Genomic DNA, 23,898 nt, shown 5'->3' with positions numbered 1-23,898 from the left:
ACAGAGAAAACCTGTCTTAGAAAAAAAAACACAAATTATTTAATTTAAAATTTTCAAAATGAGTCTTTGTCAATGAGGAAATATAAAAATATAAGTAACAGAAATTATTTATTATAACAAATATCTAATATAATAAGTATTACCTACTACTATTTTCCACATATTAGGGATTGTTAGCCTGCTTTAAAAATTCTTTCATTAAAAAAATCACTGCCTTGTATTACATTATTATAAACCTTCATTGCAATGTGTATTTTTGTCTGAATCATTTCACATTTGTTTATTCTATTACCTGTTACATGTTTTAAGTAAAGGATTATGGAAAGTGTGTCATACCCATCCAGCCTCACATCACGTGATAAATGTATTGGGTTTATTGGTAATATATTCTGAAAGGGTTTGAGAGAACTTCATCATTATCCTGAAATCTTTCAAGCACAAAGTATATTCAGAGCATAGTACTGTAAAATGTATATAATAGCACTTTATGACAAATTTCATTCCAAATACTTGCTTCTGTAAAGTATCAATAATTTTGGATCCTGCATGCATAAAGTATCAGTGATCCCAGATTAGTCTTTGAAATGGTTGTATCTAAAATGTTGTAAATTTTCTGAAGTGTGTTACATCCAACGTGGATTGCAGCTATAGGCGAATACCTGTTAGATAGAGGGCAGATGTGAATTTAGTCATCTTCTCCCCAAGGTCTATGTTTGAAACTCTGGCAGTGAAACAAAATGCATTGTGGGAAATTAAAAAGTTGCATTCTTCAACAACAACAGCAAAAGTAGCTTTGTGGATGCCCTATGCCCTAGAATTCAAGCAAATTATAGCAGATACTGGGTCACTCTCTATTTATGGCATCTGTCTTGAATGAAAGTCTCAAAATGAAAACCAAAGAGAAGAAATGTCACTGCTCATAGGCATTCTGCCTTTGAAATTTTCCTGTCTTGAAAACATTCGAAAGCAGCACACTTTCCAGATTACCTTCAGGCTTTCTGGTCTCCTGGCTGTACCTTTTGTGTCTTAGTTTTCCTGTGGAGCATTGGCATATCAGGATAGGCAAGAATGTTTGAAATTCAGCAACTCCTGGAAGGAAACCAGGAAGAAGCAAGAACATTTTAACAGCTCAGTGTCTTATTTATTTGCTTTAATTTCTCTATGGATCTGAGATTTATGACAAATGGAAAAATAAAGCCCATGAGATTTGAGGTCTGGGAAATTGTAAACGCGATTGTTTTAAAGTCCAGACATTGTTAGAAGTGAGTATTTTCCGTCAGAGGCACCTGCCCAGTGTAGCATGTACCACTGTCAGGCAAACGTGAGCATTAGATTGCAGAGTATTGAAGGAGAGTTTTAATTTTTACAAAATCATTTAAGGCTTATGAAAGATTCCATTGAAAATTTTGAGGATTATTATTTTCTTACCCTCCTAAAATTTCTAAATTCAGATGTAGTGGCCCCTTATACCACTTTTCATAAGAAACATTCCTTAAAGACCAACTTTTTAATCTCAAATGTAATATTCGTGAAGATAAATGCAGTAAGTTAAATGACTCCCTAAATTAAATATAATCTTATTCAAGACATCAGGTTTACCTAGAATCAAAGGTTTAATAAACTGAGATTGAGTCATTTCATGTATATTAACAAATACACTTATTCTTGGCACTAAGTGACTGTGTTGTATTATGCATAACATGTCTAGAGTGAAGATCAGTGTTCATACCTTGTGAAAAAAAGCTATGTAGATTACCAGATGTTAACTATGTTCAAGAAGCATTAGTATTTACTGAGTGATAAAAGATAGTGTATAATTATTTTCTTCTTTCTCTGAAAACAAATTCATATATATAAATATATATAAACATATACATTCACAGGACTTATCCTACACTTGTAGTATTTTGTTTAAAGTACTATACTGAGTTGTGACTAGAAAATAGAAATTAGGTTCTTTACATTTGGATAATATTATGAATTTTCTCTTATTTTGAATGAAGGCTTATAATTTGGTCTGTGGCATAACATTCATTTGTTCATGTTAGACACTGAAAGTCTTCAATTGGCATGGATGTTTAGGTTTCCATAGACCACTAGAATGGGGATATCCTGGCATCCAATTAAGACAAATTCTTTTCATGTGGTGTTGAGTACCATAAACCATAAGTGGTAGATTATACCGCCATGAGTAATAAGCCATAGGAAATTACAGTCACACGGCTCACACTTTGGGGACAGCATATGTGACATTATTCCTTCGGGAAGTGAGTTATTGGGAACGGACTTCTAGGTCTACTCGTAATATCCTAGTAAGAACATATGCTAAGAGCTATTTGATATTAACATTCTGCATATATTACATACCCCAAGAAGCCATGCACTATCTTGCTCCTTTGTGGGGTCCTTTTAAACGAAATAGTGGCTAAACAATGGTAAAAAAAAAAAGGTAATGACATAACAAATGTCATAATTTGTGAATAGTCGGAAAAGAAACCCCAAGGACTACAAACAATCATTCTGTGAGTTCTGTATATTTAACTAAAAAAATTATATTTTCTCAATGTGCCAGAAAATTTCTCTAATAATAGGGAAATGCCTCATTTCCAATCGAGTGTAGCTGACTCTTAAGTGCATTCCTGTAGACAGGGCGGGTAGACTCTCCCCTACTCTCACTTCTCCTTTTCCTACAACTCAGAGGGCACGCACCTGCCACACAGCCATCACTTTAGTTACTTGCCAGTTGTGATACTGAGATGCCAAGGTCTGAGGCTTTACAAACAGCAGCAGCAGTAACATCTGGACATGTGAAACTTTACTCTTGGCTGCTCTCCTTCACTTGCTTCGTGACGGCTAGGCACCTGTGGATAGCCAGTCCCATACACAATGACATCAGCCCATACAGGGAAATCTGATTCTTCTGGTATATGAACAATGCTTATTTAGGAATGTATAAAACCACGAATGCACTCATGCACTGCGCATATGAAATCATAAAAATGTAACTCAAAGTATCAGCAAATTTAAAACAAGCAGGGAAACAACAGTCACCTGAGCCTCGTTTTCAAATTTTATTATAAAATTGCAGGCTCAGGTTGGAAGCAGAAACTGAGCAGACATTATCGAAGGTAGAGAGTTCCTGTCAGAAAATATTAAGCCTTCTTCCATGCCAAAAGACATTTGGAGGAAAGCCAATTTTTTTCCAAATACCCCTTCTAAATTTCTTTACCATTTTAGATATTACTTTTTCCTGTACCCTGAAGTGCTTGATGCCTTTTTGAGCTCCATATTGAGTGACTACAAAGTAAGATTTGGAGATTATTCATAAAATCAATTCATAGTTTGGAAAAAGAGAATTATATCTGGTACAAATATTGAGTAGTTGAAATTCTAGTCTATAAATTTCTGCAGAGGTCATGGCTTTCAAAAATGAGGAAAAAGGAAGAAAAGCAAAGCTGAGGTAGGGCCTTTGATCTATAAATCCAACAGTGTGTGCATCTGCCCTTTCTTGCCATGGTGTGGAGTCTCTGGCTCATATCTAGATGCCTTGGCTAAGCACCCTCAGATGTGATTATAAAGGACGTAGAGGCAGGGCATGACCTATTTCTATACGTTTTCATTCACAGTGACTTATCACATCTCAAAACTTATCTCAAGTTATAACAAACGGATTATTGCAATTTTTAGCATGAGATTCTTGCATGAATTGGAATGAAAAAACCACACTGCACTCCAAAACAGTGAAATCATCCAGCCATTTCAGCATGCAGACCACATCCAAGACACCACTGTTATACTGCTTCAACCACAGGAGAGGGAGAAGGAGAAAGATAATGCAGCCTCAGCAGATGAGTTTCCAGTAAAAATTGGGGATACAAAACACATACTAAATATTGTCTCAGTACCCAAACAGAGAAAACATGCATGTCTCTTCCAAACTTGTTCTTTACAAACTTTGTTACTGATTTTTCAAAATGTTTTATTATGATATTTAGCTAGGCTTTGATCTTTTTGAAAACACATTCATTTTGTTACTTAAGTGTGTATGATATTTTTATTTATTAAAAGATGTCATTATGAGATTTTTAAGAATATTTTTAAATATTAGATTTAGCACTTGTTCCATGTTACAATTACAATATTATAATATTCTATCTTTCAAAGATGATTGTCGCTCTTACTTTAAAACCTTAATATGTTATTTATGAAAACTATTTAAATCATGTTATTACTATTCATGACTCAATTAGATTTTTTAGTACTTTAATAAAACTATTAAAAAGTAAGCAATGAGATATATATCCATGACATTAAAGATGCATTATATTATCCCTGGCTCTTATGAAACAGTGTTGTACTGAAACACATTGGCCGTAGGCTCATTTCTCTTATTTCACTTGAGTTGCTCTCTCTGAAAGCCTCTTTCTATGGCGTTAGACTAAATGTATCAGACATCTTCTATTGACTGGGCCCAAGTCAATATTACTGAAATAATCATATGATGAGATTCATATATCAATCCCATAGTAGCAGATCCTAAATTTTCTTGAAAAAAATCAATACAGTGTAGTATAAAATTTTCTTCAAGATCATAAGTATTCCACTTTTACATACAAATAAAAGAACAAGCAGATAACATGACCTTTTTAAACAGAAATATATTATTGTTTACTAAAATATGCTGTATATCACTGATGTTTAATGTCTTAACCATAACATTTTTCAGGAGTTTGATGGCCAGAACTTTGGCCTTATCTTTTTATTATTATTATTTTATTTTTATTTTTTTATTGAAAAAAATTTCCACCTCCTCCCAGCCTCCCATTTCCCTCCCCCTCCTCCCACCCTTCTCCCCCCTTCCCACTCCTCTCCTCCTTCCCCCGCTCCTCTCCCCCTCCCTCTCCAGTCAGAAGAGCAGTCCGGGTTCCCTGCCCTGTGGTTTTGTTCCTGACACTCTTACAATCCTATGTATGTTGTCTTGATTACGGGAAGTATGCACTGTGTTATGACCAAATTTATCCAGTGAATCCCTTCAAATCTTTTAAAATTACAACCTTTCATTAAAACTTATAATATTTTTAATAATCCATTGAGATGCATTCTGATATTTTAAAAGTACATTCAATTTAAGGTTTTACTTCCTGTAGCCTTTATATGAATGTAAACTATGCCTAAATGCTCCTTAGAAGTCTTTCATCCTTCTTGGCCAGGTGCACCTGGACTTTTCCTGGTGATCTGATTTATCCTTGACTGAGGAATCTGTGAATTATTCACAGTTCTTGATTTGTAATTATTGACTCCATTTTCTAATGCCCTCTCTGCCTGGTCCATCCAGTCTTTTACGTTAGGTTCCCTATATCAGCTTCTTCCTCTTGCTGCAATACAATTCTCAGACAAAAAGAAACTGAGGGAAAAAAAAGGTTTAGGAGGAATACACACACTGTCAGATACAGTCTGTCACATCTGGGAAGATAGCAACAGGAGCCTGGTGTAAGTCAGCCATTCAAGAAACTGGCAGATTCTTTTCATCCACACAGTGAAAGCAGAGCAGGAGAAGAGGAAATGGGGATCAGCTCTCCAACCTCAAAGCCCACCCTTAGTGATACATTCCTTTGTAAGACTCTACTCCCTAAAGGTTACATAATCTTCTGAACAGTGCCACCAACTGGAAACCAAGTGTTCAAAGACACAAGTCTGTGGGGGAACATTGCTCACTCAAAACACATTTATCTTTCCTTCTTTTTATCACTCTTTCTCCTTTTCTTCTTAGAATTACTAAACATTTATTTTGTTCCTGAAACATCTCCGAGACATGCCATTAAACGTGTCAGTAATGCTTATTTATGGTTAACAAACTCCCTCATGGTGGTGCGAATCAAATTTTGGAACTGGAAAGATGAGGACACTGGATATTTTTTTCATACATGCTGCCAATAAAAGTTAACTAGCCTCTTTATTTCTTCAATTCTATTCACTGAGTTCTGGTTTTATGATTAATATTCCTAATGATTATACCTGGTCTTTTATGACTTTATAGTTTAAAATTCATTCCTAGCCACAAAGGGAATTATATGCCAGCTAATAAAAACAGACTATTTAAAGATTGATGAAGCTGCTACAAAGATTTAATTCATAAACTGAACACAGTAATGAATCAGCTATTATCCTAATACATTAGAAAATGCTATAATTGTCTTTGTGTCTTATTTATTTTCTGGTAAATGCATGCATGGTGTCATTAATCCTAGTTTGCATTTTATCTCAGGCTAAAAGTCCTAAATAAAAAGACAAATAGTCTAAAGGTTTGTCCATTCATCAAACAGACCATTTTCGCTTGCCGCTGTCCTTTATTGAAGTTCCACCCATTTACATGCTTTTAGCCTTGAAATGTGTGATTAAATGCCACGGTTTGGGTGTGAGCGAGGAGTGGCAAAAATTATAAACCTGGAGCTCATTAAAATTAATGATACTTTAAAAAATTAAATGCATATATCTTTATGCCTACAATAATATTATAAGTAATTTATTTAAAGGGTCTCAGAATTAGCTAATATATAAGGATAAAGAAAACCTTACAAGCTCTCTTGCTTTCTGTTAGGAATTAAGCATCTCATTGATGCTAATTTGACTCTATAAAATGATCCTAGTATAATTCTTGATAATACATTGAAGCTTCAAATTTTCTTTCATTACCACTTTTCCTTCTCCATCCCTATTTTTCGGTCTCTTTATTTTTCTTTTAAACGCCTTCTGAATGAAGTATTTCCAGATTATTCCACACACAGTAAAGTTACTTATTTACTGTTAGAAAGTATGTACAGTGGTCTGGCGGAAAATATTTTAGATATTTTGCTTTGAATGATCTCTTGAAATTCTCTCATGTATACATTTTTAGCTTACTTGAAATATTGCAAATCTTACTAAAATAGGAGATCTAGTGTAGTAATTTTATACATTTTAGAATATAGTTTCTGTAACTATTTTAGGGATATGAGTATGATGTCTGTGTCACACAGAAACTTATACACTGGCCCAGTTTATATCATTCCTCCATTCAAAACTTTCTGATTGTTTAAAATGCTCATAAATTTTCATGAAGTATATATTTGTACTCAAATAAATAAATGGGAAAAATATTTGACAGATACATATTACTACAAGTTCCCTTTTGTTAATAGAGAATTTTACAAAATAAAATAAATCATTGGGTCTTGAGGAATAGCTTGATGAGTCCCACTTGCTGCTTTAGCATGAGGACCCGATTAGGTATCTTAGCACCCATATTAGGATGTTCACAGCTTCTAGGAATCTCATGGGCTCTCTGGCCTCCATTTATATATATACTGGTGAGATGGCTCAGTGGGTAAAGGCCTAATCACGACCTGAGTTGGATCTCTGAGACCCACACAGCAGAAGAAAATGAATTCCAACAAATTAATCTCTGGCCTCGACATTGTAGCTGGCAGATATATACCGACATGTACACACTTGCATACATTCACATAAATAAATAAATGTTATTTTTAATGAGATTTTTATAATAAACTTCAGTTAGAAAAAATGAACTCTAAAATTATTCTGAATTTTCTTGTTAACAATCAAAACAAACTTTGCGTTTTTGATGCAGAATTCTCATCTGATAAAAGATTATTTCTAAAGCAAGTGTATATATATGTATATGTACATATATACATATACACATAAATCACACACACACAAACATGTAAATATATGCAAAACCATTCTGTTGTTTCTGTCAGCCAGAGGCATTATTTGCTTGTTTCAAACATATGTTCTTGTCTCTTTGTTCTGTAATAGTCCCATTTCTGTTCCTTCATTAGAGCTGGCAGATTATTATGGGGTCTGAATTCCACAGTCAATTCAACATTAGCTTTATATCCATGACCACTGTCAACTGGTCTTCTGTTAATCGTCCATGCTTACTAGCTCCTGTACGAAGGAACATGATTTGATTGGAAAGCCAAGTTGATTTCTGCTTTCCTGTAACATTTGCTTTGCTCAGAAACCACCCTGAAGATATATTTCACAAAATTTAGACTGCTATAGTTCAACAATATTTGAAAGGTTTTCACTGTCCTGTAATTTTTAAATTACAGAATTTTTAAAATCTTTGAATAATAGTGTCAGGAACACAAGTTTGGTTATCATGATGGTAAACTATGTTTTCAGATAATTTTATATACATATTTTCACACGGTGTTGATTCTTCCGCTTACTAAAATACCCAGGAAACAATTCATAGTAAGATACTTTAAAACATTATCTTACAAACCCCATCTTAAAACAACAGTGGACTGCTTCTTGAAAGAGAATAAACAGGCATACATGATTGTAAAGTCACATTGTAAATATTTTTGACATAAATATTTTCATTGTGCAGATGTGCTATAACAAAGAAAAAAATCATGGGATATTGCTTTTTGTCTATTGTAATACCAAAGAAATTAAATGTTAAATTAAAAAATGAAGTCCTTAGTCTGTGTTACATAAACTGAGATGATGGTAATCAGCCGTGATGCGTGACTAAGGCTCACATCTGTCCAGAAGGTTCATAAAGTAATATAAGCAAAACATAAGCTCTCCATTTGTTTGAGGACCTTCAGTTCATTGTGAAAAGGGGGTCATGCTTAGCTTGCAAACAAGGTTTTATCTTATTGATTTGTTTGTTTGTTTCTTTAATTTCTGCAGGGTTCGAATCACCTTCAAATTTTTACTTATTTGTTTATTCATATGTTTTAGATGCCTTCTTGTGAATATTTACTCAGGAAATGATATTATTTCTCTTCATGACAAAATGGTTTTGTTTTTTTAAGAATAGACTAGCACTTTCACTCTGATTCAGCAGAAGAAGGCCTGTCTGTGTTTGGTGATGTGTTTCATTGGGCAGGAGCACAGAGTCTGAGGGATGCTAGAGCGGACATGAGCTCACCTGAGCAAATAAATCCAATGAACTGCATTTTTGCAAAAGGAGTTGAATACTCTTGCTGATGACTGGCTTTGACAAATAGCACTGTAGAGAAAAGTGCACAACTAGTTCGGTTTCTTCCCATTAGTAACTGTTAGGGGTTTTGTCAACTTAACCCAAGTTACAGACATCTAGGAAGAGAGAACTTTTCACTACTTTAAAAAGCAAAAGCTCAAAATGAGTCTAAACATGACCAATCTGATTTTCTTTTATGAAATCATCAATATCATTTTATCACCCTTCAAATAGATCATTACCTTGAATGTGTTAAAAATGGGTAAATCCAATGGTGATGAGGAATTAATGTTGAAGAAATGATCTGTAATCCACAGCTATTTTGACAGTCGTTATGCTATGCAAGTATTAAGCCATTTAATTCTAGCAAGTAGGCAGTACTGTGATATGGATTTTACTGCTGACCAAAACTAATGTCACACAGTGAGTTTGGAACATGACCTGAGAGGTGGGCTAAGTCTCTTATCATCAACCACACTTCTTGTTGTTGAGTTTATACATTTTATCTGATGTGGAATTTCCTTCTGTTTGCTGTGATTACCCTTAATGTTGATAGGGCAGAACAGAGCTAGGAAGATAAAACTAAGCTGAATGCTGAGAGGAAAAAGGGCTGAGTCAGGGAGATGTCATGAATCTGCCACTGGAAATAGACGTGCACAAACGTTACAGGTAGGCCACAACTTCGTGTTGATATACAGATTAGTGGAGATGGGTTAAATTAATAATGTAAGAGTTAGCCAAAAACAAGTTAGAGCTAACGGGCCAAGCAGTAATTTAATTAATATAGTTTCTATTAATAACCTATTAATATAGGTTATTTTGGTTCTGGGCGGGCAAGACAAACAAGCAGCTTCCTCCAACATTCATTACTATATGTCTTTTAACTGGATAATCTAATCAATTGAAACCTTTAAAAAATAATTATGGGTAGATAAGTTCTTACCGTAGTACTTTTACCTTTTTTTGTACAGATTTATTGTAACTCATTTCTTTTTTTCTCCTTGCTTAATAGTATTCCTAAAGTTAATGATTTATTCGTTCAATGCGTTTTGATTCCTGGCTGATTATTTGGGTTTGTTGCTTCTAAAGTTTTGTTTTATGATTACTATAAAGTTTAGAGAAGAGTATATTTTATCATAACTAGCTACCATAAAATGACTGCAAATTAGCATAACCATAAAGAAAGTAAATCCAAACATAACACATTATTCTAAAATATGCTAATAAATGCAAAAATTTCTCGCCATTCCTGGCCACACTGTATATTTTTTCAGTCCTGTGTTTCTATAGTGTTTGTCTTCTGATATATTGTAATAAATATCTTAATTGATTTTGTTTTAAGCTTTCTTGCTAGTGTAAGAAAACTTCACGTACTCTATTTGTAATAGAGTATTTTTAGTGTGCTTGCATTGAAAGAGAAGTGACCCCCCAGGAGACATCTGGGTATCTCCTAGTCTTGAGAGAAGAGACTGGAGACAACAATGACTTCCAAAAAGTCACTGGGGCCTCTCCATGTCTCCAGAGAAGGGGCTGGGGGATATGCTCATCTTTTAGGTCCTTTGCATGTTTAGGATGAGTGAAGAAATGTAGTTAGGGGTAAACATGGATTTTGGTCACTTTCTGGTGTCAAAGCTTGACAGCATTGTATAAAGCATCTGGGGTGAACTTTGAGTGGAGATGACATCCAGAGATAAGACAAAAATGACTATAGGTTCAAAGTCCACAAAGAATTATTAAAAGGAAAAGCATAAACAAACACTAATCAGTCACAAGCACTGGACTAAAATCCCTTCTATGTTCTGTGTACAAACATCATGAGTTTTTAGAAAACTTTTGGAGTTTTCTAAACAAGATAGTATGGTACTTGTTAGGCAAGTACTAAGCAAAGCACTTCAGTTTTCAGATGGAGGAATTGAAACAATTGCTTTAAAGATTATTTAAATAAGCTTAAAGGTCTTCTAGAAAAGAGAGAGCTAGGTCTTGATACTCTAACAGAAGAATATTACCATGATGAAGCAATTTTTAAAATTCAAAAGCAAACCTTTGAGGTGAGCACTGCTTTGGAGTATGTCAATAGCAGACTAGATCACAGAGAAGAGTCAAGCTGTGGTGTTAGGAACTGGGTGTTTGAAAATACACAGCTGGAAGAAAAAAAAAAGATAAACAGACAAAGAGTGTAGAATTTGGAACAGCATTGTAGATGGATTTGTAGCCGAAGGGGCCTTGAGAATGTTAATAAACTAGAAATCCCATCCAAAGAAGTTGTAACAGAAAGCCTCCTAAAGACAGAGAAGGCTACAAATATCCAAGAACAGGAAAGTCAATGATTCTTAATCATATTTAAGACACACACTTCTCTTTTTAAAAAAATCCTATAATCAAGCCTTCAAAATGGAAGGTAAAGAGAAGATCTAAAGCAGAGGAAGATTAAACAAAGCAGACATAGCAGAAACATGCATTAGAAAGTCCCAATTTTTCTCACAACAGAGGGAACCAGGAGAAAGAAAGAGAGGGTGAGAGAAACACTTCATGATGCCCCAAGGAAAATCTTCTAGCACTAATACTGTACCCACAGAGATGACATTTAGAATGAAGGACACAGAAAAGACACTGAACTAAGAATAGTGCAAGAGAAGGGGCCCCATCAGGCTACAAGAAAGACTAAAAGCTCGTCTTCACACAGTTATCAGGAGACAATGATGAACAAGACGGAAATGTTCTAAGGTATAAAAATGACTGACCAGAGTAACTGCATTTAAATGAAGCACGCTCTAATGCTGTAAATGTCTAACAAAGTTATATCTTTATTATGAAAGCTAAACCCCAAAAGAAATAAAAGTAAGTGCGTGAATGTCAAGAATGAACAACATAGGAGGATGTGAAGGAAAGAGCGATTCCTATGCAGTGGTAAGATTGTGGAAACTAGTTGCCAAATAGTGGGGCTGTATTCCTTTCTGATTGTCCATGACCAGGCTAAGGTGTCATATTTTCAAAATTAATTCTTATGATCCAGGATTTATTTCTTATATGCCTCATGGTAGCTAACAGCAAAAGTTCTAACAAGAAGTGAAGCCTAAACACATAACAAAACAAACAAAGTTTTAAAGTGATTTCCATTTTTAAACTGGATTTCAAATTAATTAACAACTAATTTATGACTATTAGTTTGATATTAACATTTAGAAGCTCAGAAAATCCTGGCGCCAAATAAGAAAACTATATATTTATCTTCAAATGCATACATTTTCATTTGATATGTTCAAAAGTGGCAATGTCATGCTAAATTGAGTAAGAAATGATTATTGCTTATTCATTTCAATGAAGAAGGAAATGAGAGTCTCTGATATGAACTCAAATACACTTTATGACAGCATCTTTTGAAAAATGTCACATTGATCTAACCATTCACAGTTAAAACCAGTATAAAACTTTTATTAGTATTTCTTGATTGCTTGAATTTTAAGAAGCACACATATTTTCTTAAGTCATATTTTTTCCCAAAGATTATTTTATAAATATGATGTGTTCCATTCAGTTTTGTAATGGATGCATTTCCGGGGTGGTTGCATTTCAAGGAGTTCATCCTAAGAATGCTATCCACCAGAGAACAGTTATGCCAGCTAAATAATTTATTGGCAACTCAGCAACCATAGTAACTGATGAAATCTATTGAGACAGGGGGAGTGAAGGGGAGTGGATGTGAAATACACTTCAAGTGTTAGAACAGAAAGTGCACACAGCAAGACAAACAAGAGCCCCGACGAAACCGTTAGACTGAATTTAATTTTCAGATTTCTAACTGAAAAAAAAAGACCACATAGCATTATAATTTAGGTAAAGAACATGTATATTAGACATGAATTAAAACTAAGAGGTTAAACCCCACTCCTCACCCCCCCACCCCATCAAAAAAAGGACAGAACAGAAACAATAACAAAACCACTAGCATGTCAGGATCAGCATGATGACTGGGTGATGTGAGCAATACACAATACATCAGCCTCTGATCTACAACTTCATGGGTAACTATCACCTAGCTCAAGCTTAATTTGCTAGATGCAATGCTTCTTTCTATACAAGGGGAAGGTAGAAATCCGAAAAGTAAAATAAGTTTAATAGGTTTACGTTATCAGCAATCACCACAGTGACCCAGTTTTCCTTTCTTTTCCCCTTTCAAGTAAACTGAAAATTACTCCAGTAGAATTTGTACAAAAGTCCCTTAAGGCTACACATGGCTAATGCTTCTTTGGGGGCAAACGTAGCCTGAGGGATGCAGAGTTTTCAGGGTCCCTGTACGGATTTTTACATTAATATGGAGAAATGTCCTATTAGGTTGGAAGGGACCAGCCAGCTGAAGAATTGCCTGATGTGTGAAAAAAATATTTTTGCTGGTATCACGAGCTGTGTGCTGGGCGCACTGTTTATTTGGAGCCCGCTACGTGTGAAAGCTTCACCTTTTCCATTTTTAGAAAATGTGAGGCAGCAAAAAGGGTTTTGACACAGTGCAGATCCTGCATTTAATCACCTCCATGGAGGGCACCTACCGCCACTCCCCGCTCTTTTATTATTTGGACACCAGCCGTTTGCGGGAAAATATCCGATTCCGGTTTTAAAACAATAATAAGATTCTGGAAGATTAAAAAAATAAACTTCATAAAGCCATCAGCAAGTAATAGGAAGGAAGATACGCCGGAAGACCTAATGGTAACTCTAACTCTCTCTCTCTCTCTCTCTCTCTCTCTCTCTCTCTCTCTCTCTCTCTCTCTCTCTCTCTCCCCTCTGTTAACAACTTAATATACGGGTTTAGACCACCTCTAGTTCCTTGTTAATTATTGGTAGGAGGGGAATGTACTTGTGGGATTCTGAGACAAAGGGAGGTTTTGTCTGGCAGGATGTTTCAGGTTCTCATCGCATGCGCTGTAAAATGAGACCTCTACTCCTGTCTCGGCGTTACCTTATTTCGTTTTGTATTATTATCATTTGAAAATGTAACTTTGTTTTCAAATAGGTTCGTATATACGCTAAAAGTAAATATAAATTAGAATAGTTATGGGAACATTTTCATATCACTACTTAAATAAAGCAAGAAAAAGTAGACGATAATAAAAACAAGGAGCACTGAATTTTAAAAATGCCAAACAAAAAAAGAGGAACTTTTTTTTTAGAAACTGATTATTTTATTATATGTAAGCATTTGTATTAAGTGCTCAAATTTTTGGATTAATTAATAATTAAATTCTGTACCATCAAAATATAATAAGGTAAGATGCAATAAACAAATTTGAATGCATTAAAAGAAGTCATTTTTAAAAAAAGTTTTTGTAGATTTTCTAAATTAGGCTATAAAGACAATGCTAAATTTAATAGCATATAATAGTGTTTTATAAGACTATATGGTTGTTGCACTTATCCCTCTAATATATACCAACTGTAATAATTAGAATAAATGCATTTGATATTATGAATAAATGTGAGATTTAGTCACTGAAACTTTGTGTGTAGTATTTAAGAATTGGTTAAGCTATCATGTATGTAGCCTATAAATAATTATCTTGGTAGGTATTCATTATGATTTTATATCTTAATAATTTGCATATTATTTTTTCTTTATGTTGATATTATAGTACAATATTACATTATTACATTACATTATTTTCTTTTTCTATCCTTCCTCTAAAACCTCATATATATATATATATATCTTTCATATTTTTGCCATGTTTTTATTGTTACTACATGAATATTTATATACTCTGTATATATTGATATTCCTAAATACATAAAGAATGTTTAGTCAATTTAATGTTAATTATATTTATGTTTCCAGGACTGACCATTTGGTATTTAATAATCATATTTTTGTGCTCTTCCCTTGGAAAGGCTATCTCTTCCAATCTCAGTATTCCTTGATCACCTGTATTTCTTTATGTAGGGTCAAGGCCTGTCTCATTTGCCACATCTAACTGCTATTTTACACAATGACTAAAACCATAATGTCATTGAGTCTATCAGACATGGAGACATAGAAATTTGGAATTCTCAGAACTTGTGGTCTCTATTTCATGGGGTCTGTCCCTACATTCAAATGTCATTATAAAACAAAGGTGTCAAAAAGTAAGGGCCATGGAGAACTCTCCCTGCCCCTTCCTTTCAGCCACATATATTCACATAGTGTACTGCTTTGTTGGCCTGGCAACCCGTCTTTAACATTTATAGAGTTTGGCTTTCAATATGATGTGCCCTTTTTCAGTTCGGTGAGATTTAACTTGTTGAGATTACCTTCTCAGAGACGATTGACTTTCTGTTCTAATCCATTAGACAGAACACATAGAAGATTGCAACTAATAATCGATTATCCTGATAATAGTCTCTTCAGTTAGCTTGATATTCATTTACTGTTCAGAGTCTACTATACAGTGTTAGATTTATTATGGGATTAAAGGAAATGTAAGTACATTCTCCATTATTACTTTTATTTTATTTCTCCCTTCTATATTTAGAAGAAATATATTTATTTTTTCACTTCCACATTTAAGGATCAAAACTAGGGTCTCATGAAGGCTAAACAAGCATTTTCCTACTGAATGAATCTCCACCCAAACTAGCTTTATGTAGAAAGATAATTGTCAGACCACTTCCTAGCTGCCAGATCCCTGAAATTCTTTCTAATGTACACAGCAAAAACTAGTCCTATCTAAAGGGTAGTTCTGGGCTAGGCAAAATTGATTCTCCTCTATGACATGTTTGTGTGTGTATGTGTGTGTGTGTGTGTGTGTGTGTGTGTGTGCTAACATCTTTCACCTTGTGTGCTTTCTATTGCATCGGTCTGTAAGTGAGGCTAGCCTAAGTTGTACAATGGTATTAAAAAGCAAAAACAGGGGGCTGGAGAGATGGCTCAGTGGATAAGAGCATTGCCTGCTCTTCCAAAGGTCCTGAGTTCAATTCCCAGCAATCACAAGGTGGCTCACAACCATCTGGAATGAGGTCTGGTACCCTCTTCTGGCCTGTAGACACACACAGACAGAATATTGTATACATAATAAATAAATAAATATTTATTAAAAAAAAAGCAAAAACAGAAAAAAAAAAGATAATGAAAAGAAAAGGCTCAAAAGATGACCTCAACATCTGTGTTCCTCAAACAGTAAAGTTATAAAGTTTATATAATGCACATGTTCTATATCCATCACAGGACATCTTAAGCTCTGGGCCATAATTCTAAATTCAAAAAAAAAAAAATTAAAACAAAAAAGCCAGCTTCAGCTTGAGATACACTAGTCTCATGGGGGAAGGAAAGCACAAGAGACCCACCACGAGCTGCCTACCGAAGCCTTTGCTCTACAGGTGGCTGGAATCACATGCCCCTGTTCCATGAATGTCAAAACACCGTGGATAAAGATGATTGAGGAGAAGTTTATCTTTGCGTGGTGGTGCTTTCCTGAAGTTTGTATGTTCACAATGCTTCAGGAAAGCAAATCATAGATTGCTTTACTTAACAGATTAACATTTTACATGAATCGCACAAATCCAAACCCACTAAATTCTAATATGGTTTTGATGGCTTCAAACTATTAGTTGTGATTTTGGTGTTCATTTGGGGAAGAGGAGTGCTAGCGGGAGACCATTAGGCTCTAGAGCATTAGGTATAAATAAATAAATGCTCTCCAAATGAGCCATTACTCATACTTGAATTAAATTTATTTTTAATTTATACACCAAAAGTAAAAGCATAAAATCATACATATAAACTGTAACTTAATGTTTAACTTATGGATACGTTATGAGGGGTGTAGATCAAGTAAAAGTCCCTATCTCTTTAAAGGTTTATCATTTCTTCATGAGGAAAGCTTTCACAATCAGTTCTTGTGGATTTCTGACCTGGATAACACGTCATTGCTTTCTGCAATAACCCTTTGTGTAAGAGCAAACCAGAGCCTCTTGCTCCACGGCAAATGTAAACCCGAAACACATTGGTCAAACTCTTCCATTCTGCTCATCTATCTGTTCACACAACTCTTGTCTGTGTGTCCACTGTTCTACACTCAGATTCCTTAGAGAGATGGTTTATGATTCAATATACAAATGGAGATGTCTGGTAAATAAAATATGAGCTGGGTTTAGAGTGAGCTTCAGAAGCTATGGTAGGAAATTTATTATAGGAAATTTTTTTTAAAATGATTTTATCTACTTTCCCTCTTGGCAAACAAACTTTTAGGAAGAGGGCATATATTCTAGAACGATTGCAAACTGACTCGAAAATATTCCTCGTGTCTCTTAACTGTAATGGTTACAACAGTAACATTTAGTGTCAAAAAAATGAAAAATCAATGTTTCAATCACATTTTTAGGCATGATTAAATAAAGCATTTAGCATGTTAAGGAGTTTACGGTAGAAGATCCATATAGTCTGGAGGATATAAGGATTCCACCAATGTTGAGGATACTAAACATTCAGAAGATAGAAGCTGACATTTTATTTAAATAGAATCATAACAGTCTACACATAATACATACATACACAACATAACTGTGGATTCTACAGGGAGGGTTATGCATTTGAATCTGTAGTTTATATACTGTATATATGACAGGATATATTTGTCTTTCTTTACTTTTATTGAAATAGTTTTTTTCCTCACATAATATATTCTGTTTATAGTTTTTCCTTCTATTACTTCTCCCAGTTCCTTCCCACTTCCCATCAAATCTGCATCCACCCAGTTTCTGTCTCTCAATAGTAAACAAATTGACTTCTTTGAATGATAATAAACTAAAATAAATTAAAACAAAAACATATTGAAATCGGACCAAAAACAAAACAAGCAAATAACAACATCTAAAAGAGAAGGAAAAGAGCCTAAGAGAAGGCACAAGAATCAGAGACCCACTCATTCCCATACTCAGGAATTCCATAACAACTAAAATGGAAGTCTTAGTATATGTGTAAAGGACCTGCACAGTTAAAAAAGAAAATATATAAATAAGGTTAAAACAAAAACAAGGAAGAGCCCTCATATGCCATTTTCAGAGAAGATGCTTCCCAAGATTCCACTGAGTTCATTTTCTGTAGCCCATCTACTGCTGGGCATGCAGCGTTCCCTGTAGCGTAATTTGTTTTCCCAGTGAGTCTTCCTTGGAGGAAACCTAATTTTCATTTGCGAGTGGTTATCAGTTGGAGATAATTTCTAGGGACGTGGGTAGACTTCATCGTTCAGCTCTTGGACCCCTAACTGGTGCAAACCCATGCAGACCAGGGCATTTTCATCATATGAGTTCATATGAGCTTTGGTCATGCTGATTTAGAGGACCTTGTTGTCTTGATGTCCTCCATCCCTACTGGCTCCTACCATCTTTCTGCCTCCTCTACCGGGTTCCTTATTCCCTGAGGGGAGGGTATGATGAAGACACCCCCTTTAGGACTGAGTGCTCCAAAGTCTCTGCACTCTGCATAATGCCTAGCTGGGGGTCTCTATGTTTATTTCCATTTGCTTCTCTGATGATGACTGAGCAAGACGCTGATTTTAATTGTATAACATAACTTTATAAGGGGTCATATGATAGGATATATTTCATAAGGTTCATTTTCATGGAAATAATTTATAGCAGTCATATGATATATATGAATAAAAATTTAAAAGATAATCTTGTCAACTAAATAAATTTAATGATTTAAGCGATAGATGATTATTTCTATAACAATTTGTACATTTTATATAAATTGTTTCCCTTTAATTTTAAAAGATTTTAATAAACATTCATTATCAGTGGGGCTTCCTTTATGATCTGTCAAGGGCCTCAGATTATCCCCAATATTTGTTCCAACCAAGTTAACATCTACTGTAAGACAAACTAGGTAGTTTGGGGCACTGTTTATTATGAAGGTCTTATTTACTTTTTATATGGTCATTGTAATCTTAATGTAAAATAAAATAATGAAATGCTTTGCTTCAAGACTATTTTAAGGATGATATCTAAGGATGGTCAAAGTGCTATAGTTACTTAAGACAGATTCCACATGAAGATGTTGAGAAAATTAGACCTTTTTTTTCCATCCTCTGTTAGTAATAGTCTGATGATGGAAGCTGTATTAGGCCTTCCCAGGCCCAATGTGGTGCTGATTTGTTTTGGTGAGCTCCATACTTTGCATTTCTCATGCATTAGACTATCCCCTTAATGCAAATACCAAATGTGTAATCTAATTTCTCACTTAAAACATTTCCTGAAGAGGATTTGGTGGTGGTGCAGTTCTGTAACACCAGCTACTCTACAAGCACAGGAGAGCAGAAGACCATCCTGTATAACTCAGTGAGATCCTCTCTCACAATTCAAGCTAAGAAAACCAAAAGATAAGCATACAGTTCAGTGTTGGAATGCTTTCTCAGTATGTGAGAGGCAACACTCAAAACCCAAAGCTGCAAAAATGTCCTAATTAATTCAATATGTTAAATACATATTCTAAAATTAATAATAAGCAATAGGATTTAAAATTGAATACATTTAACACATTTGAATGTAATTTAAATATTGGTGGTATTAGAAATAGGATCAATCTATTGTTTCTAATCAAAACTATTTAAAATCCTGCATGATCTATAAAATTCAATGGCAACTGATAACCTTTTACTTATTCCAAGATATTACCCAAATCTTATCATCTTTTTCTTATTATAATAGACAGATGAAAAAAGGACTCAGGAGGCAGAGGCAGACAGATCTCTGTGAGCTCCAGGTCAGCTTGATCTACAAAGCTCATTCCAGGACAGGTTCCAAAGCTATGGAGAAACCCCTATCTAAATAAATAAATAAATAAATAAATAATCAATCTAAAATATAATACGATACTAAAAAGAATTAGATATGCATAATGCACATCATTTTAATAAAAATTTACATTCTATATTAAAAAAAAGAAAAAAGGAAAGAGAGAAAAGGAGGACAAGAAATGAGGAAAGAGAAAGATGTTTTAAATTTGAAGTGAACTTTTTACCAATATTAATGCCAGTTTTCAGTGTTTCTAATAAATGTACTGTGGTTTTTAAATTAAATGGCTAGTATCAATTTCAGTTTTCAAAACTCTTAGTAAATCACTGCTTAATAAAAACAGGTTCAACGGAAAGTAGATGTTTTATTTGTTCATAGTACATCACAGCAAGAACCAGCAGACATTGTATTTGTCAAACTCACAATTCCTTTAGGGTTTCCAGGAGAATGCCAGGATCAAAGAGAAGAATGAGATAAGATAAAGAATTTTAATCTATTTGCATTAGGAATTTCCCATTTAAGTTTCACTTGTGGCTGTTATTTTACAGCAATTTAAAAAGTGTGTTCCTGAGAAATCACTACCTGACACTAATGGAGCTTCTTTTGACAGATTTTATCTTTTGTAGAAAAATTATATGGTGTGGATTTAAAAAAAAAAAAAAAAAAAACCTGTCAGATTGGAATAGTTACTCTGGAGCTACAGGTGCCTCTTTGGCTCGTCTAATCTTCCCCAGAGAGGTTGGGCATCTCATCTGTGCAGCATGTTTTCTGGGCTCTCCAGAGTTCTAGACAGTACATCCTGTAAAGTAAATACACCTAGCTAGAGTTAGCTAAGGTTGTAACTGGTTCCTTGAGCAACAATCTGTTTAGTAGAGTGATATTTCATCAACATTGTGAATGCACTGTGAGGCCTTTCTTAGGAAAGTAAACTGCTCTCCTTATAGTATTTACATTTTGTGTGTGTGAGAGAGAGAGTACCTGTGTTTTCTGCACTATCAGACTTAACTCATCCATTGCTATAGAGTAGGAAATTATGTTTATGGAATAGGTGTCAGCCTACTATAGTTTTTATAGTTTATAGTTCTTGTTTGTTCACAGCAGTAATATCTTGTACCACTGCCTCTATCCCATCACCCTGTTCTCTCACTATTGATAGCTTTATCTGTTTCTGGATATTCTGCACATGATCTAATCCCAGAACCTTCTTATCTATTGCTCCTTTTTGTCTTCCTGATATTTTACCAAGCTGTTCACAAAGTTCTTACTTCATATCGTAGATAAAATGTCACCAAGAGGACATCCCTATCCATGTTAGTCTTCTTTGGCCATCTTTTTCCAGCTTTTTATGTATGACAGAAGGAAGTCCACGTTTGATAAACACCTTTCTTCTATAGAGCCCCTGTTCAAGAGTCAAGAAAGACTGCCATTTTGCTATCCTAGAGAGATCTGTCTCATAAGACACTCATTTTCAGGTCAAGAGTGCAGTAGATAACCCTAGATCCTGAACATTCCTAGGAAAAAAACAAAACAAAACTATAGCATCCCTGAGATCCTACTGACACTCAGACTAAGCCCTCTTGTCCCTTTGGGGAAACTCAGGACTTACCTTATCATGGCCAGTTTCTTGTTTTAGGTCAGTCACTAAAGAGAACCCAGAAACTTCATGCCATCCCCATCCCCATCACTAAAACTAATCCCAATCCTCTAGTTCTGTCTCCTGTCTCCTCATGCCTTTCTATCCTCAAACACCTTAGTCTGCTCTCCCTTATCTTCCTTGCACCTGAAGCCTCCTGACTGCTTCTCACACCTTCTTTCAAGAGGCAGCTATTTCCTCCTCACTCCACTTAAATCATTAAGATTGGAGGTGAGATAGTGTTCTATTAGCTCCTCAGTGCCACATCCCGAGGAGCCTCTTTTGTTCTCTGAAATCCTTGTAGGTAAATCCTCACAACAGGAAGAGATAGCCTTTGAATCCTGCCATTCCTCCCCCAGGCTCTATTTATTTTTATTTCTTTTTTTTTTTCTTTTCCAGGCTGGATGCTAGGCAAATCCTTAAGCTCAGTCTAATTCCTCCACCCCAAGATGACACTTTCCCTCCTTTGTTAAGAGCTACGCTTTTCCTTTCTGTCTTCCCCAGACTCTGCTCTTGTAATATTTTATAGTAACTTGATACCTATAAAGATAAAGACTGTGCAAGGGGCTTAGTGATATTTGTCTCTCAGATATGAGATTTTGATTTCTAACCAGAGAACTAGAAAAACACAAGGATCCAGGTAGTTGAGTCTTCATAAGCATCATCCCTGCCACAAGACCTTTTCCCCCTTAATCCCTTCCTTGTAACAATCACATCATCTTATAAAACAAATATCTGAGAGCTGTCTAATGCAACACTAGCATTTGTCTTCAAAATTAGCATGAATTGCTTAAGTCAGTGCTTGCTTTTTTCTAATTTTATGGCATAAAAAGGGTAATAGTAAATATCTCTTGACTAAAAGAATAATTTATAGTTCTCAAAGATACATCAATAAAATTATGCTTTATTTTTCAAAATGTACAGTTAAAAGACATTTTTGGTTTTAACTGTGAAGTAGCTATTAGTTCAACACTTATAACACACTACTGATTCTTTGAACTTTGATAACGTTATGTTTAATAAGATAAGTATTTAAATCTACTGAATCTTTACTTCCTCTTTTTTGTTTTGAGCAAATTATTCTTTCTAAAAATAAAATATTAAATCTTGGATCAGATTGAAATTATTTTTATTTTATTTTCCATGTTCTTTTTATTTATTCAATGTTTTAAATATCTACAAAGTGTGCATATAGTAAAATGAAATTGCTTAAGTTTGTTTTGAACTTTTCTTTGCAAATTTTAGTAATGACTCTTATCTAACCTTTTGTCTTTAGTCGGAATAACCATAAAAATAATGAATAAAACCCTGTGTTGAAGTGAAATCCATACACTTGCTGGCAGTAACACGACGATGGCTGTTTAGCTGGGTGGTTAGTCAGAGCCTTACAGCACTGATGAAAATTCTGAACACATCATAGCATTAAAGACACATCAGTAGAGTGTGATAGGGTTGCAGCTCCTCCTCGACATGGTCAGAGCCTCAAACACAAATGATATCAAGGGACTTCAATCTGCTCAGTGAATATAAGTTGTTCACTTGCTCTCTGGAACCAGAGTGGGTGATGGCTGGAGTTGATGCCTGCCTCCTATGGCTCTTTTCCAGCATTGTCACCTTGCATTTCTATTAAAGAGATGTAAGTAGTTCAAGGTATTGCAAGGTGACTTTTGGCTTTGAGAGATCTCTATTTAAGATAAGTAAATGTTGAATTTAGACTGAATTCTAACAATGACCACATTTATTTTTGTAGGAACTTAAAATGTTCAGCATCTTAAAATAACAAGTTGGACTGAGGAAATGTGTCTCAGGCAGTAAGAACTTAAAGGAGGTAAGATTCTTTTAAAATAAATGTTTTTACATATTAAAATTCTCATAAAAATTTAGATATACTGATACATATCTTTGCAGGTAATTTAGAAGATACATTTTATAAGTTAAGAGCACTTCATTTTGTCACCAGATACTGTCCTTTGGGATGATTTGGATATTTGATAGAGTTCTAATATTTTAAAAAAAACACATTATAGGAAGGCTGCATTTTAGTTTTAGAATAAATACCCCAAAATAGATTGGTGCCATTTTTTAATAAAAGAATTAATAAATCCTCATGCTTAGGAATTTCCCTAGGTTGGCCACTTTCCCAGGGGTTTCCTAACAGAGGTGGCTGGTGTGTAGGCAGATTGCCATTCAGAAGAAGCCTTTGGCTAGGCTGCCCTTTCTGCATTTCCTGGGGCACATATGGTTACTATCAGTCAGAACCTATCCAAAGACAGCAGGGCCAAGCACAAGGGAGCTAGTCAGTTTCTACTGTTATCTTCATTTTCACTAAAGATCTGAAACTGAACAATTGCCCTTAAATCAAAGCACAGTCAGCAGTCCAGAATGTGGACAGCCTGGTTATTTGAGTCCACGTCAGCATCTTTTCAAGGTCCATTTCTCGTATAAAGTCAGGAGACAGTTTAGCAGTACTAATCTTGTGAATCTGCTTCCTGCGCATGTCGCT

General features: G+C 34.8%; 1 protein-coding gene across 1 annotated transcript in view; it reads left to right on the top strand.

Moving 5' to 3' along the window:
• Positions 1-13,576: 13,576 nt before the first annotated feature.
• Positions 13,577-23,898, top strand: part of LOC121459013 (semaphorin-3A) — a 307,174-nt gene continuing 296,852 nt past the window's right edge. Inside the window, exons 1-2 of the mRNA XM_041668475.1 lie at positions 13,577-13,705; positions 23,146-23,223. The gene's annotated coding sequence lies outside the window, so the exon portion shown is untranslated. The remainder of the gene's footprint in view (positions 13,706-23,145; positions 23,224-23,898) is intronic.

Source organism: Microtus oregoni, unplaced genomic scaffold, assembly GCF_018167655.1.
Source record: "Microtus oregoni isolate MIOR12 unplaced genomic scaffold, Mior012 000018F_ref0000195, whole genome shotgun sequence".
In the NCBI taxonomy this organism is placed as follows: Eukaryota; Metazoa; Chordata; class Mammalia; order Rodentia; family Cricetidae; genus Microtus; species Microtus oregoni.
The sequence above is the reverse complement of the archived record's forward strand: the minus strand, read 5'-3'. Positions and strand labels throughout refer to the sequence as shown.